The sequence below is a fragment of the Nannospalax galili genome, unplaced genomic scaffold (assembly GCF_000622305.1).
Source record: "Nannospalax galili isolate Female #2095 unplaced genomic scaffold, S.galili_v1.0 scaffold1274, whole genome shotgun sequence".
Lineage (NCBI taxonomy): Eukaryota > Metazoa > Chordata > Mammalia > Rodentia > Spalacidae > Nannospalax > Nannospalax galili.
This window is the reverse complement of record NW_008334662.1, coordinates 215,065-225,243: the sequence shown is the minus strand read 5'-3', so window position 1 is coordinate 225,243 and position 10,179 is coordinate 215,065. Positions and strand designations below refer to the sequence as shown.

General features: G+C 43.8%; 1 protein-coding gene across 3 annotated transcripts in view; it reads right to left on the bottom strand.

The window, feature by feature from the left end:
- Nucleotides 1-10,179, bottom strand: part of Wipf2 (WAS/WASL interacting protein family member 2) — a 38,922-nt gene that overhangs the window by 28,420 nt on the left and 323 nt on the right. Inside the window, exon 1 of one of the 3 annotated variants that reach the window (XM_008829435.3) lies at nt 10,028-10,145. The exons of the other annotated variants lie outside the window; for them this stretch is intronic. The gene's annotated coding sequence lies outside the window, so the exon portion shown is untranslated. Of the gene's footprint in view, nt 1-10,027; nt 10,146-10,179 lie in introns of those variants that run through there. 3 annotated transcript variants of the gene reach the window in all.

The following is a 10,179-nucleotide window of genomic DNA, read 5'->3' as shown; positions in this document are numbered from 1 at the left end:
TTTATTTATTTATTTATTGTGTGTGTGTATGTGTGCATGTGTCTAAGGATACATACACCTATGTGTACATGCAGAGGCCAGAAGAGGGCACTGGGTATCCTCCTCCATCACTCTCCACCTGTTCCTTTCAAGAGTTTCATTGAACCTAGAGCTTACATTTTTTCTCAGCTAGGCTGGAAACCAACAAGCCCCAGTGACCTACTTGTCTCTGCCCATCTCAGAGCCAGGGTTACAGGTGTGAACAGGACACTCGGCTTGTTATGTGAGTGCTAGGATACAAACTCTGGTCTTCATGATTGTATAGCAAGAGCTCTTAACCACTGAGCCATCTCTCTAGCCCCGCCCCCTGCCGTGTGTGTGTGTGTGTGTGTGTGTGTGTGTGTGTGTGTGTGTGTGTGTGTAAATTTCAAGCCTATAATACTATTTGATTCAAGCCAGGCATGATGGCACATGCCTTTAATCCCAACACTCGGGAGGCAGAAGCAGGCGGATCTCTGTGAGTTCAAGGCTAGCTTGGTCTACACAGGGAGTTCCAGGACAACTGGGGCTACAGGGAGATCCTGTCTCAAAAAGACCCCCCCCAAAAAAAAATACTATTTGATTCTTTGAACTATGTATTCTTTTTTAATAAAAGGTCAATCTGGGTGTCATTATTCATGCCTATAATCTAGCACTCAAGAGACTGCTTCAAGTTCAAGGCCAGCTTGGGCTACATAGTGAGATCTGGGCTAGCCTGGGTTAAAGTGTAAAATTCCGTCTTTTAAAAAAAAAGCTCTAGGCCGGGCGTGGTGGTGCATACCTTTAACCCCAGCTCTTGGGAGGAAGAGGCAGGCAGATCTCTGTGAGTTCAAGGCCAGCCTGGTCTACACGGCGAATCCAGGCCAGCTGGGGCTACAAGGAGACCCTGTCTCAAAAAGACCAAAAAAGAAAAAAAAAAAAAAAAGCTCTAGCCAGGTGTGGTGGCACACACTCACTTTTAATTCCAGCACTCAGGAGGCACAGAGGCTGGCGGATCTCTGTGAGTTCGAGGCCAGCCTGGTCTCCATAGCGAATCCAGGCTATCTGCGAAAGGTGGTATATAAAGCTCTAAAAGGTGGTATATACCTGTAATCCTAACACTTGAAGACTTGGAAGGTAAAGGCAGGAGGACCAGAAGTTCAAGGTAATCCTCAGCTACATAGCAAGTTCAAGGCAAGCCTGGGTTACATGAGACCCTGTCTAGAAAAAGGAAAAACAAACAAGCAAAAAAAAAAAAAATAAAAAAACAGATAAACAAAACTTTATTTAAAAGTACAGTAGCATGTATCTTGCTTGATTTAACTCTAATGAGTTCAGGCTGCCCAATGTGACCTGAATCTCTGCCATAGTCTGGGTGTAACTACAAAGTGATCATTGACCTCAGCACTTACTCTAACAGAGGCCAAATATGTGAGCAACTTCCAGGCCACTCAAAGAAATTATGACTACACCGGGTGTGGTGACACACAATCATAGTTTCAGCTCTTCAGGAGGCTGAAATAGGAGGAGGGCATAAGCCTAGGAATCTGAGGCCTCCATGGGCAACACACAAAATAGTTTAAAAAAAAAGAATCAAAATTAGCTACAAAGAAAAGGTAAGCAAAGAAAAAGGATAAGCTGATTGTGGTGGTGCACACCTGTAATCCCAGCACTCAGGAGGAAGAGGCAAGTGGATCCCTGTGAGTTCAAGGCCAGCCTGGTCTACATAGTGAGTTCCAGGTCAGCTGGGGCGACAGGGAGACCCTGCCTCAAAAAACCCCCCAAAAATAACAAAAATAAATAAATTTTAAAAGGGGCAAATCTTAAAATCACTTTACCACTCTGGGGGTCTTTTTTTCAATTTAATGTTACTATCCAAAAACTAATCAACATCTGTTCTCAAAGCAGAAAAGCTTGTGCAGAGGAAACTAAGCAAAGAAAAGCCAGTGATGCCAGCCTTCATCAGAAGGGCTAAAAGAGATGTAAGCAGATGCTCCGTGAAATGCTGATCTAGACTTCACACAGAGAGATGTCATGTCTCATTTCAAACATAATATATTAAGGCCCAACTCAGCTCAGATAATCAGGTAACAAAGCTGTGACTTTTGTTGCTGGAGTCTCTTTTGTCACATTCTTAATATCCTTAGGCCACCAGAAAACAGATGATTCTTCCTGAAATGCTAGAAAAACTTGCAAATTTTCATTCCTTGATCACTAGTGATAGGCTGCTAAATCAAGAGTCTACGTTATGAAAGCAGGGCAAGCTGATCCAATTACGTAAGAAAAGTACTACATCAAAGAGGACCATCCGGGCCTTGAATGCTCTGATTTCTGAACCATTCAATGTACTTGCAGGTACAAATGCTCTTCCAGTGTTTTGATGGTCCTAGATAAAAAGCTTTCATATATTCTGAGCTATACTGATTCACTTGCATGCCCAACAAGACTTATGCATCCTGTTAAGAAATAAGACCTACATGATGCATATGACAGAATACTATAATTATTATATAATTGCTACTTCATAGGAACATCTGTATTCTCTCCCTGGCCCCAGGGATTACAAAACTCGGGCAAAATTCCTTAGAAGTAAATACTTTTTACCTCCTAAATAGCAAACTAGCAGTCCCATCATCCCCCATAATCTAAGGATAGAAGGACTGCTCCCAAACAATCTTTTCTTTTGGTCTTTTGAGACCAAAACTGGCCTGGAACTGGAACTCCCTACGTAGACCAGGCTGGCCTCAATCTCAGAGATCTACCTGCCTCTGTCTCCCAAATGCTGGGATTAAAGCTGTGCGCCTCCAGGCCCAGTCTAAAATCCTAAAATTTTAAAACCTAATCCAGTCAACCAAGGCGCAAAGGAAGTCAAGACTGAAGGGACAGGTTTTATTAAGGAAAATTCTTATGGAAAATGTTGTAAATACAGCATCAGATTTATTATGGTACAGGCTACTTTAGCATCAACAGTAGTAAACCACCATTTGTAGAAAGAACTGCCTGGAAAATTTTCCTAGATGTTGAGTTCAAAATTCACTGAAGTTGGAACTGGGAGTACAGCTCAGAGGGAGAGCACTTGCCTAGGCTCCCTGAGGTCCTGGTTTGATTAATTAATTTACTAAAGCACGTATCTGGTTTTTAGGAGAGCCCTCACTCCACCTCTCCGCTTCTCATCAGTCTTGCTGGCTTACCTGCCATCCTTCAATACATTCTTTCTTTCCTGAGGACCTTCACCTAAGCCATTTCCTTGACCTGAATAGTCTCTTTCATCCTCCTCACATCCTCAGGCTTCACTTTGAAAAGTCAGTTCCTCCAAGATCTCCCCTGACTGCCTTCTATCAAATCAGTATGAACTTCCCAATAGCTGCCTGCACAGGACGGATTAATGGAGGTCTTTCCACTATACTCTAAATGTCACAAAGGCACAAACTGAGCCAATTTGCTCCCTGCCATATCCCCAACATCTAACATGGTGCTTGGCACAGATTGGGAAAAAACATCCTTATTTCCCATGAACTTCAGAATTACATCAGAGCAGCAGGAAAATATTTTTTGGGAAAACTGAGCATAGTGATAGACACTTCAAGGTCAGTGTGGGATACTTGAGGCCCTGCCTCAAAAAAACAAAACAAAGGGCTGGAGAGATGGCTCAGCAGTTACAAGTACTTGCTGTTTTTCCAAAGGACCTGACTTCAATTAACAGTATCCACACTGCGAACCTCACAATGGCCTGTAACTCCAGCTCCAGGTGATCTGACACCAACTACTGGTCTCCTTGGCCACCCCCCGCTACGCATAAATAACTTAAAAAACAAAACAAAATAAGGGCTAGGTTATATAGCTTAGTTGGTAGAAATGAGAGACTGACAAAAAATGTAAAATCAATCTCAAAGGGTCAATAGTTACGGAGCATAGTTTGTAACAGCAAAAGACTGGAAACAGTTGGAATGTCTATCAGTATAAGGCAGCTATCAGATTTCATTATTGTTAATGGGGAATAATGACCAAAATGCATTAAAAATCAAAAGATGCAGCTATTATTAACAGTGTGCTACCCTTGTCTTAAAAAATGTAGCCTCAGCCTAGCATGGTGTTTCATGCCTTTAATCCCAAAGGCAGAGTTCCAGGCCAGCCTTGTCTCCATAGTAAATCCATGCCAGCTAGGGCTACAGGGAGACCCTGTCTCAAAAAGACCAAAAAAAAAAAAAAGGTAGCCTCAGCTGGGTGTGGTAGCACACACCTTTGATCCTAGCACTTGGGAGGCAGAGGTAGATGGATTTCTGTGAGCTCGAGGCCAGCCTGATCTACATAGGGAATTCCAGGCTACAACTTACCACATAACTTGCACTGGCCTTACACTTTTAACCCTTCTGCCTCTGCCTCTGGAGTACTGATATTATAGTTAATATGCTCAGGGTTTTTTTCTGTATTTGGATTTTGTACTATTTATTTAAAATACAAATTTTTGTTTGCTTGTTTTTTGGAACAGGGTCTCATGTAGCCCAGGCTAGCCTTGAACTTGCTATGTAGCTGAGGCTGACTTTGAACTCCTGATCCTCCTACCTCTACCTCCAAGTGCTAAGATTATAGGTAACCACCACCCATGACTGCTTTAACATACAAAATTTTCAAAAACAAGTTTCATGGGTTTTTTGTTTTAAAGATGTATTATTATTTTTGTTTGTTTGGTTGGTCTTTTTGAGACAGTGTCTCCCTGCAGCCCCAGCTGGTCTGAAACTCACTATGTAGATTAGGTTGACCTCGAACTCAGAGATCCATCTGTCTCTGCCTCCCCAGTGCTGGGATTAAAGGTGTGCGCTATCATGCCCACTGAATTTATTATTTTTTTTATTAATGTGCGTATGTGTATCTGAGTGTATGCCATATAGGTGCAGGTGTATATGGAGGCCAGAAGAGGGCAACAGATCCCCTGGAGCTGGTAAAACAGCAGTTGTGAACAGTCTGGAATGGCTGCTGGGATTTGAACTTGGGTCGTGTGGAAGAGCAGAAAGTGCTCTTAACTCTTAAGCCATCTCTCCAGCTCCTCATCTTTATTTCTAAGATAGAGAAAGAACACACATGTGTTATTTACCTGGACCTTAGATGACAAATATCCTGCCTACAGCCTGAGCACCATGAGGGCAGAATTGGAAAGAAAAACTCACCCACAAGTTCCATGTGTGTTGTTAGTCCAAACTAACACATTAATTTTTTGTTTTTTGTTTGTTTGGGGTTTTTTGGTCTTTTTGAGACAGGGTCCCCCTGTAGCCCCAAGCTGGCCTCGAACTCACAGAGATCCACCTGCCTCTGCCTCCCGAGTGCTGAGATTAAAGACGTGCGCCACCATGCCTGGCTAATTTTTTGTATTTTTAAAAATGTATTTATTTATTGTATGTGTATATGTGAGGGAGGGTTGGGGGTAAGGGAAGGGGAAGGCATGTGAAAGTCAGAGGAGGCAGTGCTCTCCTCTTCTAGGAATAGAAGTCAGGTCATCAGGCATGGTGCAGGAGGCTTCACATGCTGAGCCATCTCATTGGCCCAGTTCTTACTACTCTAGAAGAAATTAAAAGCCAGGCATGGTGGCTCACACCTATAGTCCCAACACCTGGGAGGCTGAGGTAGTAAGTAGGATTGTTGCGTTCCAAGCCAGCGTGGGCTACAGAGTGAGATCTTGTCAAAAATCATAAGGGTGCTAGGTGTGGTTGTGCACGTCTTTAATCCCAGGACTCAGAAGGCAGAGGCATGTGGCTCTCTGTGAGTTCGAGGCCAGCCTGGTCTACATGGATAGTTCCAGGCCAGCTGTGGCTACAGGAAGACCCTGTCTCAAAAAGACCAAAAAAAAAAAAAAATCATAAGGGCACCTGTGAGATGGCTCAGCAGGTAAAGGCACTTGCTGCCAGATGATGCAAGCCTGCTGACCTGAGTTCAATCCCTGGAGCCCACATGTAAAAGGAAAAAGGCTGGAGAGATGGCTCAGCCATTAAGAGCAGTAGCTGCTCTTGCAGAAGACCCAGGATCTATTCCCAATACCCACATGATAGATCACAACTATCTGTAACTCCAGCTCCAAGGGATCTGATGTCCTCTTCTGGCCTCCGTGGGCACTGCATTCATGTGGTGCATTTACATACATTCAGGCAAAAAACACCCATAACACGTAAAATAAATTTTAAAAAATTTACCTTAAAAAGAGAAAACTGACTCCATAAGTTGTCCTGACTTCCACACTGGTGAGTCAGCATACCCACCTGCCCCTCCCAAGGTAATAAAATTTTAAATATTTTATTTATTATTTATTTTATGTGCATAAGTGTATTGCCAGCATGTATGTAAGTGTACCCCGTGTCATACAATGCCCACAGATGTCAGAAGAGAATGTTGGATTCTCCTAGAACTAGAGTTACAGACGGTTGTTAGCCACCATGTGGGTGCTGGGAATCAAAGCCAGGTCCTCTGCAGGAGCAGCCAGTGCTTGTAACCACTGAGCCACCTCTCTAGGCCCAAAATTAAAAAAAAAAAAATTAAACTCCTAAGAAGGGGAAGAAATTTACCACGTCTCAGATATATGGATTTATCAAACTTTAAGACACTCTAGGAAAAAAAGATTTGAAACAACATTAAATATAACTCATGTCTGTTACCATAATAAAAATCAAAGTTTTGGACCAAAGTAAAAATCTTTGTTTAGAAACCTGCTAGTTTTTCCTCTTCTTTTAGGGTGGGGAAAGGGGTCCTAGGAACCCACCCCACAGCCTTGGCCATGTTAGACAAGTGCTCTATCACTGAGCTACATCCTCAGCCACCCTCTCAGGTTTTCAAATTTGAATATTAGAATACTCAGGGACTGGGGAGATGGCTCAATGGGTAAAAGCACTTGTTACATAGGCTTGGCAACCTGAATTCAATCCCCCGAACACACATAAAGGTAGAAGGAGAGAACCAACTCCACAAAGTTGTCCTCTGACCTCCACACTTCTACCATGGTGTGAATGTGTGCACACACATGCCATACACACACACACACACACACAATAAATTTTAAAAAATACTCTTAAAGAAATCATAATCTATCACAAGATCTATCAGAGATAATATAATCTTCAACTACTTATCTCCTGAAAAACAAATTTCCTAAGAACACACTCTCAGAGAGCCTATATAGCAGTTAGGAGCAATCCCTGGCTCTACTACTCCGTATCTTATATGCCTTGACAGGGTCTCTTTGCTTGCTAAGCCAAAGCTCTTAGAGATATTTAAGAATGACATAGATATTAAGAAGCCTATCAACAGTTGTTTTTCTCTACTACCGTCATGAAGTTCTATTAGATCCACCACCACCCCAACCTGCACCCCTATGCTTGTTTTAAGACAGGGTCTCATTCTATAGCTCAGGATGGCCTTGAATTTGCAGCAATCCTCCACCTTCAGATTCCCAAGTGCTAGGATTATAGGCACAAGCCACCAGTGACACCTGGCTTCTATTTTGCATTTTTTAATACCATGTCATATGTGTCAATGAATGTTTACTGTGGGCTGCAGGTGTAGTTCAGTGGTAGAGTACTTGCCTAGCATGCATGAAGCCCTGGGTGCAATCTCCGGCACTGCTAAAAAGGCAAAGAAACGGCCCAAGCTTAGCCTGTAAGATTCTTCCAGTTCAGACTTGGGAGTGAATGCACTGGGGGAAGAAGCTGGAAAGGCTAGCTCTTCCTCAATGCTCCAGTCTTGCAAAGCTAGGCAAAAGCAATGATTCTGCATGTGATGACCAGAAGAATAAGAAACAGATTTGAATTTAGAAGGATTACAAGAACACCCAGTAAAGAGTTCTGCCTCTGCTTCCTTGCAAAGCAGCTCTCAAGATCTGCCAATGGACCTCATTTTGACATGGAATGCCCCATCCACTCTAATCCACGGCATATCCCTCAAGAGACAGTCAACCAGAACTCTGCCAACTTCTGCTTGGGAGTTGTGTGAAGAACAGTTAACAACAAGAGCTTACTTTGAGAAGGAAATCAACAATCACATGCTAAAAGGAAAGTTATTTGGCTAAAGGATGCATGTTGCCAAAATGTTAGTCACAGCTTCAAGGTCCCAGTTTGTGTCTCTGCAAGGATTCTTTGCCTGACAGAGTCCATTCTCTGGCTCAGGAAACCCAGCTCAGCTTCTGTCACCCTCCCCATCGGAAGCAGTCAAGAATCCTTTCATTTTGGTGGTATCAAGCTGTGACACAGACAAGATATCCACCAGAAATTAGAGACAGACTATGATCTGTCCCTTTCCTCTAAGGACTAATTCAAGCAGAGCAATGGGAAAATGTGACAGGACAGGAACAACTGCAAATGACTGCTAAAGAAACTGGCTATCCCCACAGCCTGCCTAGGAGCTCCAAGCCTCTGCAAGCTACATCAAAATCCTCTTAAAAATAAACCACAAAGGCTGGGTGTGGTGGCCCACACCTTTAATCCCAGCACTCAGGAGGCAGAGGCAGGCGGATCCAGTGTGGTCTACAGAGTGAGTTCCAGGCACCTGGAGCTACAGGGAGACCCTGTCTCAAAAAGACCAAAACAAAACAAAAAAAAACCCAAAAAGGTACACTGTCAGTTAAAACATCAGTACAATATTACAAAGCGTTTGTTTTTTTTTTTTTCAAATCCCCAGATAGGTGCTCAGACTTCATTGCCAGCAGCTCTTCCTTAAATTGGTAAGAAGACTGTGGTTTGCTAGAACAGCCTGGACTAACAACCTGTGAACTTTAAGACTTACTTCAGAGCAACAGGAAAACATACTCAAGTGTGTCAGGGAATCAATCAGAAAGCTGAAAAAGTCAAGAAAGAACATGGGATAATTTTCTCTTTTTCACAAACAGGACTCCTCTTTTCTCAACACCCATCAGTAAAACTTGAAAACTAGACTGGTCTCAACAGCCTCCACCCTCCCCTTTACCTCACCTCCCTACTGATATAACTAATCAGTACCAACTAGTGTAAACACTATTTCTGATATCAAGTTCGATATAGAATTAAAACTGCCCTCTTTAGCAAATCCACGTCAGACCTCAGAAATGCCAAGACTTTCAGAAACACTTCTAGGCTAAACAAGTTCACTTATGGGCAAAGTGTTGAGAGGATCATATCCAAAGAAAAAGCTAAAACAGAATTTCAAAGGATTAACAATAAAGCAGTCTCTGATACATGGCTCCCCATCAACTGACAACAAGGAGGCCACAGAAAGTAACTGAACCAAAGCAGAAAGCTCAACTCTCTGAAACACTATTTTTTTAGCTAATTCTTAAAAGAATTCATGAAGAAAGTCAGTGTCCATCAAGAGTAAAATACTGCTGGGCATGGTCTTTAATCTCAGCACTAAGGAGGTAGAGGCAGGTGGATCTCTCTGAGTTTGAGGCCAGCAAGGTCTACACAGTGAAACTATGCCTCAGAAGGAAAAGGAAGGAGGGAGGGAGGGAGGGAGGGAGGGGAGGGCGGGAGAGACGGAAGGAGAGAGGGAGGGAAGGTGGGAGGAGAAAAAAAAGAATTCCAGGGCTAGGGTATATCTCAGCGGTGGAGCCCTTGCCCAGCAAACAGGAGGACCCGAGTTCAATCCCCAAGGTTGCGGGAAGTGGATTCCAACACACACCAGCTTTCTCCAGCTCCTCACTCCAATGATACCCTTTCAGAATGTTCCTTACTGATCAGTAACAACCACACACAGCCTACGTTTAGATTTCCATCTTCTCTCATTTCACTCGGCTCCAACAGGAACATTCAACTCCAGGTGCTGCCAAGTGCATCTCAAACATCATCTCCAGGACTCCCTCTCACCCCACACTCTCGGCAATCCTTCTAATGTAAGGAGTTTCCCGAGTCACCCTCTCAACCCTTCCTTTTTACCTAAATCAATCCTGAAATGCCACACCAGCCTCTCCATCTCAGAGCATCCTGCTAATAAAGCACCTTTCCCAACAGGTCTTCCCTTCCCATCTCCCTCTAGCGCACGGTTACCTCGTTCCTCGCCCGGAGTTGCCCGTCTTACTCACCTTACCCAGCCCTTCAGGATCTCTTACTTCCTGTCTCTCAAAACCCTCCCTCCAGCCCACCAGGCGCGGTCCGCCTGGGCCGCACACCTCCGCCCTCTCCTTCGCCGGCCCACGCCCCCTCTCCAGAGTCTCGGCTTCCAGGCCCCGGCCCC